Source organism: Delphinapterus leucas, chromosome 2 (assembly GCF_059928025.1).
Source record: "Delphinapterus leucas isolate spDelLeu-1000000601 "Yukka" chromosome 2, BTC_Dleu_Yukka2, whole genome shotgun sequence".
In the NCBI taxonomy this organism is placed as follows: Eukaryota; Metazoa; Chordata; class Mammalia; order Artiodactyla; family Monodontidae; genus Delphinapterus; species Delphinapterus leucas.
The window spans coordinates 929,480-943,444 of NC_143130.1; the positions used below are offsets into that span (position 1 = coordinate 929,480).

A 13,965-nucleotide genomic window follows, 5' to 3' on the forward strand; every position below is an offset into this window, starting at 1 on the left:
AAATAACGGGGGCGGGGGATTATAGCACACCTCTCCTGTCCTGGTTCACCACTGTCAGTGGGATCTTACAATACTACAATGCTGCATTTTTCCATCACTGTTTATTATGATGAAAAATTAGATCTGCTCATGAGACATACACAGAAAACCTTTAAAATCAACACTGGAGTATTTTCCTCCTCAGGACTTGGCTGTGAAGCATAACCCAAGCAGCCAGGAGTGCAGGGGAGGGAGGGCTCTTGGAGCTGCCCCTCCTCAGCAGTGGGGATGGAGGGGGGATGGGAGGGGGAGGGCAGAGGGAAGGGGAGGGTGGGGGAGGGGGAGGGCAGGGGAGGGGGAGGGCGGGGGGAGGGCAGGGGAGGGGGAGGGTGGGGGGAGGGCAGGGGAGGGGGAGGGCGGGGGGAGGGGAGGGGGAGGGCAGAGGGAAGGGGAGGGTGGGGGAGGGGGAGGGCAGAGGGAAGGGGAGGGCGGGGGGGGGGGGGAGGGGGAGGGCGGGGGGAGGGCAGGGGAGGGGGAGGGCGGGGGGAGGGCAGGGGAGGGGGAGGGCGGGGGGAGGGGAGGGGCGGGGGGAGGGCAGGGGAGGGGGAGGGCAGGGGGAGGGAGGGGGAGGGGAGGGGGGGAGGGGGAGGGCGGGGGAGGGCGGGGGAGGGGGAGGGCGGGGGGAGGGCAGGGGGGCAGGGAGATGAGAAGACCCCCCAGCTCAGACTTCCAGGAGCTGCAGCTGAGAGCATAAGGAAGACTTTCTCATTAACCGAACTCACCTCAGGACCCCCTGAAGTCTTTCTCAACCAGGCCTGACTCCTGGGCTCCCTGCACTGCACAATGCTGGCAAGAATCCCTATCAGCCAGTTTAACCAGAACCCCGCACCTTCAGTATCTGCTCGGGCTCCTTTCCCTCCACCCCCAGGGGAGGCCCGATCACCCTGGCCCGCCTGCAACGGGAATCTTACTAGGTTGCTTTAGACAGAATCCGCCGTACCCAAGACGTTCCTTTTAGTCAATCTCCGCACAAGGACATCCATGCTGACCCCTGACTTTGGCTGTGAGTTCCCACGTGCCCAAGCTGTCTGCGGACTTGAGCGTGACCCTCCCGGACTCCAAGCCCCCCGCCACAGTGGTCTCTCCACCCATCACAATGGCCTCTCTTGAATAAAGTCTGCCTCACTTTCATGAGCGTCAGAAATTTTTTAACAGTTCAAATACTATCTTTTCTTTAACAGGAGCAAGGCAAAACACCTGACGAATGTGGGAAGCCTAGTCCTAATTCAGGTGCTGTAATCTTCAAGAGGGGGCATGTGACACTATGATTTATCATCAACATATATTTGATCTTCCTTCCGTATCTGGCACAGAGCTCCCAAAACCCTTGAAATTTCCTAAGTGATAAGAGCAATAAAAGTGTCTTCTGTTACTGATCAAACAAAAACTCCTTTCAACCACACCTGAGCTTATGGGAATAAGGTGACTTCCGGAGAGCCCCTAAGGATGGGGGCTGGTGGCCAGGGGACCAACCTCGATTGGAGAGTAGGAACCTTCAGTCCTGCCCTGACCTCCAGGGACTGGAGAGGGGCTGGAGACTGAGTTCAGTCACCAACGGCCAATGAGATTAATCAACCATGCCTGTGTCACGAGGCCTCCATAAAACCCCAAAAGGACAGAGTTAGGTGAGCTCGCGGGCTGGTGCAGGGCAAGTGGAGCCTGGACAGGGCACGCCAGCCCTGCCCTTCCCCAGACCTCACCCTGTGCATCTCTTCCATCTGGCTGTTCCTGGGTTGTATCCTTTTCTAGTGGGTGATCTAGTCAGTAAAATGTTCCTCTGACTCCTGTGAGCCACTCTAGCAAATTAACTGAACCCAAGGAGGGGGTCGTGGGAACCTCCATTTATATATATATTTTTTCATCTTTATTGGAGTATAATTGCTCTACAATGGTGTGCTAGTTTCTGCTGTATAACAAAGTGAATCAGCTGTATGTATACATATATCCCCATACCTCCTCCCTCTTGTGTCTCCCTCCCACCCTCCATATCCCAGCCCTCTAGGTGGTCACAAAGCACCGAGCTGATAACCTTGTGCTATGTGGCTGCTTCCCACTCGCTATGTACTTTACATTTGGTAGTGTATATATGTCCATGCCACTCTCTCACTTCGTCCTAGCTTACCCTTCCCCTCCCCGTGTCCACAAGTCCATTCTCTATGTCTGTATTCCTGTCCTGCCCCTAGGTTCTTCAGAACCATTTTTTTTTTTTAGATCCCATATATATGTGTTAGCATACGGTACTTGTTTTTCTCTTTCTGACTTACTTCACTCTGTATGACAGACTGTAGGTCCATCCACCCCACTGCAAATAACTCAATTTCGTTTCTTTTTATGGCTGAGTAATATTCCATTGTCTATATGTCCCACATCTTCTTTATCCATTCATCTCTCAATGGACACATCGGTTGCTTCCATGTCCTGGCTATTGTAAATAGAGCTGCAGTGAACATTGCGGTACATGACTCTTTTAGAATTATGGTTTTCTCAGGGTATATGCCCAGTAGTGGGATTGCTGGGTCGTATGGTAGTTCTATTTCTGGTTTTTTAAGGAACCTCCATGCTGTTCTCCATAGTGGCTGTATCAACTTACATTCCAACCAACAGTGCAGGAGGGTTCTCTTTTCTCCACACCCTCTGCAGCATTTATTGTTTGTAGATTTTTTGATGATGGCCATTCTGACCAGTGTGAGGTGATACTTCATTGTAGTTCTGATTTGCATTTCTCTAATGATTAGTGATGTTGAGCACCCTTTCAAGTGTTTCTTGACACTCTGTATATCTCCTTTGGATAAATGTCTATTTAGGTCTTCGGCCCATTTTTGGATTGGGGGTTGTTTGCTTTTTGATATTGAGCTGCATGAGCTGCTTGTATATTTTGGAGGTTAATCCTTTGTCAGTTGCTTCATTTGCAAATATTTGCTCCCATTCTGAGGGTTCTCTTTTCACCTTGTTTACGGTTTCCTTTGCTGTACAAAAGCTTTGAAGTTTCATTAGGTCCCATTTGTTTATTTTTGTCTTTATTTCCATTTCTCTAGAAGGTGGGTCAAAAAGGATCTTGCTGTGATTTATGTCATAGAGTGTTCTGCCTATGTTTTCCTCTAAGAGTTTTATAGTGTCTGGCCTTACATTTAGGTCTTTCATCCATTTTGAGTTTATTTTTGTGTATGGTGCTAGGGAGTGTTCTAATTTCATTCTTTTACATGTAGCTGTCCAGTTTTCCCAGCACCACTTATTGAAGAGGTTGTCTTTTCTCCACTGTATATTCTTGCCTCCTTTATCAAAGATAAGGTGACCATACGTGCGTGGGTTTATCTCTGGGATTTCTATCCTGTTCCACTGATCTATATTTCTGTTTCTGTGCCAGTATCATACTGTCTTGATTACTGTAGCTCTGTAGTATAGTCTGAAGTCCAGGAGCCTGATTCCTCCAGCTCCATTTTTCTTTCTCAAGATTGCTTTGGCTCTTCAGGGTCTTTTGTGTTTCCATACCAATTGTGAAATTTTTTGTTCTAGTTCTGTGAAAAATGCCATTGGTAGCTTGATAGGGATCGCACTGAATCTGTAGATTGCTTTGGGTAGTAGAGTCATTTTCACGATGTTGGTTCTTCCAATCCAAGAACATGGTATATCTCTCCATCTGTTTGTATCATCTTTAATCTCTTTCATCAGTGTCTTACAGTTTTCTGCATACAGATCTTTTCTTGTCTCCTTAGATAGGTTTATTCCTAGGTATTTTTGTTGCAGTGGTAAATGGGAGTGTTTCCTTAACTTGTCTTTCGGATTTTTCATCATTAGTGTATAGGAATGCAAGAGATTGCCGTGCATTAATTTTGTATCCTGCTACTTTACCAAATTCATTGATTAGCTCTAGCAGTTTTCTGGTAGCATCTTTAGGATTCTCTATGTATAGTATCATGTCATCTGCAAACAGTGATAGCTTTACTTCTTCTTTTCTGATTTGGATTCCTTTTATTTCTTTTTCTTCTCTGATTGCTGTGGCTAAAACTTCCAAAACTATGTTGAATAAGAGTGGTGAGAGTGGACAACCTTGTCTTGCTCCTGATCTTAGAGGAAATGGTTTCAGTGTTTTACCATTGAGAACGATGTTGGCTGTGGGTTTGTCATATATGGCCTTTATTATGTTGAGGTAAGTTCCTTCTATGCCTACTTTTTGGAGGGTTTTTATCATAAATGGGTGTTGAAATTTGTCAAAAGCTTTTTCTGCATGTATTGAGATGATTATATGGGAACCTCCCATTTATTGCTGGAGAGTCAGAAGCCCAGGTGGCCGCCTGGACTTGCACCCGGCGTGAGGGGGAGGGCGGTCCCGTGGGATTGATCTGATGCTGCCTCCAGGTAGATAGTTTCAGACCTGAGTTAAAATGCAACACCCGTCTGGTGCCACAGGACAGAGCCCACGCATCTGGTGCTGGAAGTGAAGTGGTGTCGTAGTGAGACACTGAGAGTAGAGGACACACAACAGGGAACGGGTCTTCCTGGGCCAGGTAACGATCTCCAGTCACGCAGATGCTCTAAAGCACCTGGGCAACAGGTGTGTGTGCGTTCACCCTCCAGGAAGGCAGCTCCACAGAGCCCTGAGCCCCAGACTCCACCAGAGCTTCCATCCCCAGAAAAGGAGGATTGAGTAAGGAAGAAGCCCCATCCTAACAGGGATTGGCTCTCAAGAGCAGCAACTGAGCCGGACGAGCCCCGATCCTGACCTGGTCAGCAACCAAGTACGTGCAGGAAACCTACGCCCAGACCTGAAATCAACCACCAGAGCCAAAGGACGGCCCAGAGGGCCGGCGAGGGGGCTCAGCTTTTAACTCTGCCTCCTGGTGCCTGCTGGGACCACCAAATTAGAGTGGAGACAATGAGACAGACACCAATCCTGGCCTCAGAGAGTTCTTTAGAAATAAAATACCACTTCTGAGTGTTAAAGCAAAGCAAGGAGAGCCTGCGGCGCCCCGGCATGAATCTCCGCCGCCTCCCGACAGCTTGAGCAAACAGATGGGAGTGGGAAGCAGGAGACACGTTTGGGAAACTGTTTATTACAGTTGGGATAAAACACAAGGTAAGTGTTGGAATGAAAGTGGAAGATTAGGGAGAGGGATCCTGAATGCCAGCCCAAGGAGTTCACAGGGGGCAAGGGCGTGCCGGATGGAAAGGACGTGCTCAGAACCGGGTCTAAAAGAGGAATTCACTGGCACCACTGCAGACGTCAAGGGGGAGGGAGTTTCAGGAAGAAGCCATCACTTCATCTCCAAAGGCTGTCGATACTCAGAGGTACAAAAATACTGCTTAGAAGACACTGCCTGTATCAGTTTTATTAGAGTGGAGGGTGGGGGAGGCAGATCGAGGGCAGGACCCAGCAGGGACACAGCTGCCAATAGCAGTAATGGTCAGGAAGGAAAAAAACAAGCTGTTTTCACACACCGTGAACATGTCCTGAGGAAACAGCAGCGCTCAGCACACACAGCCCGCCGGGAAGTCAGGCATGAAAAGAGAAGAGAGAGGTCCCCGGGTTCCCATAGAGACACTAGGTTTTTAAAGACAGGTAGACCTGAGCCAATAGATTAAAGATGTAAAAAATAACACTGGGTAAAAGGGACAAAACAAGGAGCGCTGAAAGGAACAGGGTCATGAGCCCAATTCAAATGAAAATGCCTTTACGCCTAAAAAGATTAATTCTACTTTGAATCTCTTCCTCATGGATAGTTTCCCAGTGTAAAATCCCTATAAATTTCTCAGTGTGTTAATGCGCCTGTTCCATTGATCAACCACCAAGAAATAGATTCCATAGCTTTTTCAACCTTATCAAGTCAATTAATAAATTTAACACAAATTGGGCTTTTTTCTTACGTGAAAGGTAATGTGCACAGTAAGTGCAGTACCGGGGAGAGAATGGGTTTTTAAATTGTCCAGACCTGTGTTTCAAAGGCATTTTTAGTACATCAACACGAGCACCTCATCGCCTGGAAATTTACAAGCATAAGTGCTCTGTGTCAAGTGATTTCCAAGACTCATCTGATCTTCACAGTAACCCTCTGAGTTCTACGGTTCAACAACTGGCCCAAGTTGAAAGAAAGAGGTGGGGCTTCCCTGGTGGCGCAGTGGTTGAGAGTCCGCCTGCCGATGCAGGGGACACGGGTTCGTGCCCCGGTCCAGGAGGATCCCACATGCCACGGAGCGGCTGGGCCCGTGAGCCATGGCCGCTGAGCCTGCGTGTCCGGAGCCTGTGCTCCACAACGGGAGAGGCCACAGCAGTGAGAGAAAGAAGGAGGGCAGGACCTGAATCTGAGTCTGACGCCAAAAGAACCCTTCACTGGACCCCGATTCCCGGAGCTTCTCAGCCTCATAACACCTTCTCCAGCGTTTTCCCGGGGAGAAGTAAAACAGGTACCGCACGGATAGCCCTCAGCACATGGCACCCACCCTATCGTCCCGAGGCCTTGACGTCCCCAAGACCCACAGGCTGTTTACCCCTCGCAGCCCTGAGGCCTCGCTGCGTCACGGCCGGCTCACCTGCCTGCTTCTCTGAGTCGGGAAGCCGGGTCTCTGTGTCCTAGTTTCCAGCGTGTCTGGCACACAGTCAGCATTCAAGAAATGGTTCTTGTTTCAGTTAATTCTGGTCAACATGCGGCTCGAGTGCACCACACGCTCGGGTTCTTCAGTGTAAGACCTGAGTCGGAAGGGACCTAAGCAGATAATGTAGCCCCGACACGCTAGCTGTTCTGAGCCAGCAGACTACAGCAAGCTGGCGGTCTCTACAACAAGGTTCTACCCGCGTACAGCCTCATCACCCACGCCGTCCACGGCCACTTGGGGGTTGCGACGGCAGACCCGAGGAGTCACAGAGCCTGCAAAGCCTAGTACGATGCCTACCTGGCCCTTTACACGGAATCTTTGCTGAGCTCTGCTTCGGCTGGATCCACTCAGTGAGTCAACAAACATTAGAAGGTTTCCTAGGAGGCCGTCCCTGCCTTTCGGTGCTGGGTATGCCATGGTGAATAAAACACATGGCCCGCCCGTGTCTGCACGGAGCCGCCGGCCTAGCAAGCAGAAAAGACAAAGCACGTACAAGTAGTCAAGTGAATAACTGAGCAATAAACGAACTACTAAGGGTGATGAGGACTGGAAAGGAAAGGGAAGAGTATAATTGAGAGAAGAACGAGTGTAGGAGGGAGACACGGCTTCCAGTGGGTGGAGAGCACGTTTCTCTAAGAATGTGAAACTGAACAGAACTGAATCATAGGGGGTGGGGGGGAGGACGGGGGCTGAGCACATCCCAGCAGGGGATCCAGCACAGGCTTAGGTTCCGGGAAGAAAAGACCCCGACGCGTTCAAAGGAAGCTGTGGCTCAACATACAGCGCCAGAGCGAAGTTCTGATAAAACCAGGAAGGAAACGCAGGCCGGAGCAGATCCCGTGGCACCCCTGAGCCGCACCACAGGACCCGGGCCCTTTAGCAGAGACGTCCCTCCGCCACCATCCTGAACTACACATAAATCCATCATCAACTATCCGGAGCAATCGGTCTTCAGTGTCTGAATGTCTTAAACCGAAAATTATTAAGCAGGGCTTCCAATTACATAAAATCAGATCACTACACTTTGAAGTTTGATTAACTTACTGTGCGTAAGATTGAGGAGTTCAAAAAGGACAGGATACTAACGTGGACTGAAAACAATGCATGAACTGGAAGTTGAGAACTGTTTTATTCTTCCGCAGACCTGCTGAGGACTTACGCCCAGGAGGCAGCCTCTCAGGCAGCCCTGAGGGACTAAAGAGGCTGGGGGGGGGGGCAGGATATGTGGGAGTTTCAACAACAAAGAGGCCGTGGGAACATCAAAAAATGGCTGTTAATTAAAGAAAACCAGGTATCAAGTTAATGACGTCAGCACTTTTCTGTGCATGGGAAGGTGCAAGAGTCTGGGCTCACTGAAATCATTCCTTTGATGTGCACCTCAGCTCTCTGGGGCCATCGTCCTGCTTTTCTCCATCCTGAATCCCCTCGGAGTGCACTGCTGGGGGCTGCCGTGGCTGAGGGCTTGACAGCCACAGCATCCTTTGTTTACTGACATGGCAGCAGGCATTCTTAGCCCAGGAGACAGACCTGAGCTGGAGTCACTGAGAGGGCTCTTGTCCTGGTCCTGAGGTTCTGCCGGTAACAGTGATGCATGCTCAGGCCTCCGCTGGGGTCTCCAGTCCGAAGGGCTAACTAGATGAATGCCAGTATCTCCAAGACCCGTTACAGCTGCTCCATTCGATGACTCAAGACCGGGAGGTGCCGCTGGACTCTGACATGACCAGTTAAGAGGGTGAAAAGCCTCGAGGATCACGGTATGTGTGAGCTCGTCCGTGAGGGGTGTGCGGACTCCAGCGTACGCAAGGATGAAGTTGCAGCAAATCCAGCTGAGAGCATCATGACTGCACTTTCCTTCAGCACAAAGTCTGTGCTGCTCCTCTAAGGCCACTGCAGTCACAAGACACAGGCACCCGGCAGTTCAGAGGCTTTAAGTGACATTTAAAGCCATCGTTTTAATAAGAAGGGGAAGGAGGGAGGGAGGGAGGGAGGGAGGGAGGGAGGGAGGGAGGGAGGGAGGGGGGAGAGAGAGAGGGAGGGAGGGAGCGTGGGAGGGAAAACAGACAGACAAAGAGTTCGCGGAGGGGCGCACGTGTCCACCTCGCAACTCCGTTCCCAGGCACTGCCACTGTGCAGCGTGAATACCCTCCATCTTATTTTCTTACATGTTCAGTAGGAAATGAAAGTGTTTATTGTAAAAGATGTATAAAAATACCAAGTGACCGCAAGTTAAACACGTCTCTGAGGAAGCGGCTGGACTGGATTTGATCAGATACCAGCAGCTGTACTGCTTGGGCTGCTGGTTTTGAGGAGAGAGCTGTTTGGAGACGCAAGTTCTCTGGAATAAGCACACGCTACTTTTCCCTGAATAACACGAAACGACACCGAGGATGGGCTGCCCCCAGACACCTGCTTTTTGGAAGTTTTAGTACAACAGTAAACAGCCGGCAGGACCAGGAGAAGCAGATTCATAGCAGCTAAGGCAGAGCTGTTCTACCGTGTCACAAACGGCAACCGGAGTGCTTTCGTCTTTTAAAAAACTATATTAATCCAGAGCTTTGTGAGCGCCTGGAGGGGTGGGATAGGGAGGGAGGGAGGGAGGGAGACGCAAGAGGGAAGAGATATGGGAACATATGTATATGTATAACTGATTCACTTTGTTGTAAAGCAGAAACCAACACACCATTGCAAAGCAATTATACCCCAATAAAGATGTTAAAAAAAAAAAGAGCCAACATCCTGTAATAACTGTAAATGAGAAGTACCCTTTAAACACTGTATGAGAAACTCTTTAATTTTTAAAAACATTATGTTGAGCAGAAGCAACTAGTCACAGAAAGCATATATACTGTATTATATCATCTACACGAAACTAGAGAGGACAAATCTAATACAAAGCGACAGAAAGCAGAGGAGTACTTGCCAGAGCTGCGGTGGCAGGACCCACTGGGGAAGGTCTTTGTGATGAAATGCCCTACGTCTTGACTGATGGTCTAAATGTGCCGAAATTCACAGAGAGGTTCACTTAATTACTGTAAATAGTACCTCAATGAAGCTGATTTAGAAAAAAAGCTCGTTTGGGGGGAAAAATGATAAACACTCATTATAAACAATGTAAGCAGTAAGGAAAAGGAGAGAAATAAACATCACCCCAGATACTAATCTAAAGTGGGACGCTATTAATGCTCAGATAAAATCACGAATCACCAAAGAAAAATTGTGTTAGTCAAAATGTTTCACAAAGTGGGTCACAGACCTCAGTGTAAAATGCAAAATTATAAAACCCCTAAAAGATAACACAGAAGAAAATCTAGATGATCTTGGGTGTGACAATGACTTTCAGATACAATCCCAAAGGCACAATCCGTGGAAGAAACAAACACTTCATTAAATACTTCTGTTCTACAAAAGACAACGTCAGGACAATCCGAAGACAAGCCATAGTGAAATATCCACACCATAGGTCATCAGGGAGATGGAAATGAAAGCAACAGTAAGATGCCACGACACACCTATCAGAGTGGCCAGAACCAGAGCACTGACACCACGCGATGCTGGCGAGAGGCTGGGGAGCAACAGGAGCGCTCGTCGCTGCTGGGGGGGCGCAATGGTGCAGCCACTCTGGAAGACACTTCGGCAGCTCCTTACAAAACTAAACACACTCTTACCGTAAAATCCGACAATCAGGGGCTTCCCTGGTGGCGCAGTGGTTGACAGTCCGCCTGCCGATGCAGGGGACACGGGTTCGTGCCCCAGTCGGGGAAGATCCCACATGCCGCGGAGCGGCTGGTCCCGTGAGCCATGGCTGCTGAGCCTGCGCGTCCGGAGCCTGTGCTCCACAATGTGAGAGGCCACAACAGTGAGAGGCCCGCGTACTGCAAAAAAAAAAAAAAAAAAAAAAATCCGACAATCACACTCCTTGGTATTTACCCAAAGGAGCTGAAAATGTATGTCCACACAGAAACCTGCACGCCAACGTTTACAGCAGCTGTATTCATAACTGCTAAAATCCGGAAGCAACCAAGATGTCCTTCAGTAGGTGAACAGACTTAGGAACTCCGGTCCATCCAGACAAGGCAATATTACCCAGAGCTAAAAAGAGATGAGCTGTCAAGCCACAGAAAGACATGGAAGAAGCTTAAGTGCGTATTTACTAAAGGAAAGAGGCCACTATACTGCATGACTCCAACTATATGACGTTCTGGAAAAGGAAAAACTACGAAGACAGTAAAAAAGGTCAGTGGTTGCCAGGGGTTGAGATGTGGAGAGGAATGAAAAGACAGAGCACAGAGGACTTTTAGGGCAGTGAATATACTCTGTACGATATTCATAACGATGGATACATGTCATTATACATTTGCCCCAACCCGGAGAATGCACACCACCAAGCGTGGACCGTAATGTAAACTACTTCAGTGATTACGACGTGTCAGTGTAGCTTCTTCGACTGTAACAGATGTATCCTCTGGTGGGGAGGCTGTGCATGTAGGGGTGGGGGGTACAGGAGAAACCTCTGTAGCTTCCCCTCAGTCTTGCTGTGAAACTAAAAGTGATCTAAAAAAATTAAGTTTGAAGAAAAAATTACTTTTTTTCATGTGCTTAATTCAGAAAGACACAAAGGTGCCCACAAACAATTTCTAAGCAAAGGGGATTCAAGCCACACCTGCCAGGTGCTCCCCGCAGATACGCAGCCTATCCTTTTGGAAGGAGCAGGGAAACCGCGGAATATTTCACTTAAGTACAGACAACGGTCACAGACTCTGAAACCCATTTGCTTTATCTCAGAAGGTAAACTAACAGGTGATGTGGCCAGAGAATCTGTAACATGTCTAGCGGACTTCCTGACAACACCCGCCAACATCACGCCAACTAACAAGTCAGTAAAACTTGGTCTGTCCATAAAACATGATACAACGATGCTGTGCTCAGGCTAATCTGGCTTGATCCAGGAGTGTATTTTAAAATAGCTAGTGGGACTTCACTGGTGGCGCAGTGGGTAACACTCCACGCTCCCAACGCAGGGGTCCAAGTTCGATCCCTGGTCAGGGAACTAGATCCCACGTGCGTGCCTCAACTAAGGAGTTCACAAACCACAACAAAGGAGCTCACAAGCCACAACTAAGACCCGGCACAGCCAAAAAAATAAATAACAAAAAGATTTTTAAAAATAAAATAAAATAGCTAGTATAATGTATGATCTACATATCCTTTCAGACGCCTCCCAAAATACTGCTTCTTTTTAACAAGACTTTAACAAGGCTTTTGTGAGACATACACAAATCCATCTGCCCTGATAGAAGCCTGAGGGCAGGGCTAAGATTCTCCCATAGAGCTTGGGAGCAAAAACAATGCCCTTGTGAATAAAAAGCCCACGCACCTCAGCTTCAGGGCAGCTGAAGGAGTCGCGGTTAAGACTCACCTCTGACACTCAGGCCGACTAACGAATGAGCAATGTTCTCACCCACGTAGCTTGACCTTGAGCGTTTAAGTCAGAAAAACACCCGCGATATGAATAACCAGACATCTTCAGCCAAACTAAAATGCACCTCTAGATTCATGGCTTAATCAACGCTTCTTCCTGTTACACAAACCAAAGACAATTATTCATAAGGTGTACTCAAATATACTCAAATACACCCGCTATTTACACAGGTGTGTCCAACTTGTGAAAATTCATGGCACTTTTCTCTATGTGGCCTACCTGTAAAAGTTTTATCTGTATCTGTACATACATTAAATATGTATGATGTAAATTCACATACATATGTGTGTGTGCATATATATAAAATAATTAACAGAGGTAATGTCAGGTATTGATAGATCCTCAAATAATGAAAAGAGGTGACATTTCAAGGAACTGCTATTTGCAACCATCTAACAGCTGGAAACACCTCCTAGACAGTAATTTAGTTCCAGTAGCAATTGCTGCTGAATCAAATACAGGGAAAGGCTTCCCTCCACTAGATTTCATCTTCTCATTAACTGAATTTTCATAAAGATTTGCTTAGATTTTAATGTTGTATATACTTTTACTTTTAGAAACACACGGACATTTTTTTAAAAAGAAAGAAAGAAAGAGAATTGGAAGGTGAAAGGTTACCAGGACACTCATGCCTGGAGGTGCTGGAGCAGTTTCAGGTGTTTCACACACTTGTTACATCTTACTACCTACCACTGCCTCCTATGAAAAATAATGGTTTTGTCGTCAGCCAAGTGAAACAACCCACAGTGTCATTTTATGAACAAAACTACCTGGTGTAAATGGTTCTAACGTTACCTGGAGCAGCCTGAAAGAGACGGGTAAGTCAGTGCCACCTAAATTAACCAGGAGTCTTTTCTGTATCATCTGGTACAATCACAGAAGAATTCTATCAAGAGAAAGACTACAGCCTAAGACAGAATAAAAGCATTCAGATCGATGCATCTGTCGAGATTTCTTAGGTGGACCCTTTACCGGTACAGCTATAAGGGAACGGGAAACATCCATAAGCAGTTACCCAGCACAGTAGGAAGAGCAACCTCAATGAGATACAAAAACCCACCCACCTTCACACCCAGTTCACTCACCCACACCCACCTTGACGCTTAAGGGATCAGCGTGAAGTGCCTACGAAAGCAGAGTCTAAAGTTTTCTGTCTACTTACAGACAAATGGCATCGAGGGTGATGGCAAAATGCAAACGCAGTGAAAGCAGCTCCTCTCCACCAGAACACAGCATTCTTTGCATTCACAGCTTAAAGCTCTGCATGTGTTAGACCTCACAGATCTTTATTCCCATCCCCACGCAAATAACCGAAGCCATAGAGATACAGATCTCAGAACTCCCGGTGAGAAAGCACTGCATCTAGAGTCACCAAGGCTCCCTAAACTCTGCCCCATACTCGTCAACAATCAAAAGCGTTCCACACAACATCAACACCATGGAAACAAAGTAATACAGTTACATAAAATACGCCAATTTTCTAATGGCCTCTCAACGGACCAGAACTCTTCGGCTCTACAACCAGTAATAAACCCGGTTTACAGCACCATCACAGCCATGCATCGCACCCAGTGTGCTCATGCAGGGTCCACGCCACACAGACCCGAGGGCCACTGCTCTACCCCAGAGCCTGCCTGGACAACCCCGTCCCTGCTTCCTGCTACCAAAAGGGAAAGAGGCCTGCCTTCCTGTAAAACTCAACCATCTTGCTCACCACGCCCTGCCAGTTTCTGCACGCCTTCAAATCCTACACCTAAATAATCGCAAACACAGCTACCCTCGCTATTTGCCTTTGTAATCATGTTCCATTGTGCTTTGCTCAATTTTTAGGTAGTTTATCTTTAGACGTTAAAGTCCCA

The 13,965-nt window shown here is 47.9% G+C and overlaps 1 protein-coding gene across 13 annotated transcripts in view; it reads right to left on the reverse strand.

The window, feature by feature from the left end:
* The window catches only part of MPP7 (MAGUK p55 scaffold protein 7), a 250,618-nt gene that overhangs the window by 218,926 nt on the left and 17,727 nt on the right, over nt 1-13,965 (reverse strand). The window contains exon 1 of one of the 13 annotated variants that reach the window (XM_089906312.1): nt 10,293-10,499. The exons of the other annotated variants lie outside the window; for them this stretch is intronic. The gene's annotated coding sequence lies outside the window, so the exon portion shown is untranslated. Of the gene's footprint in view, nt 1-10,292; nt 10,500-13,965 lie in introns of those variants that run through there. 13 annotated transcript variants of the gene reach the window in all.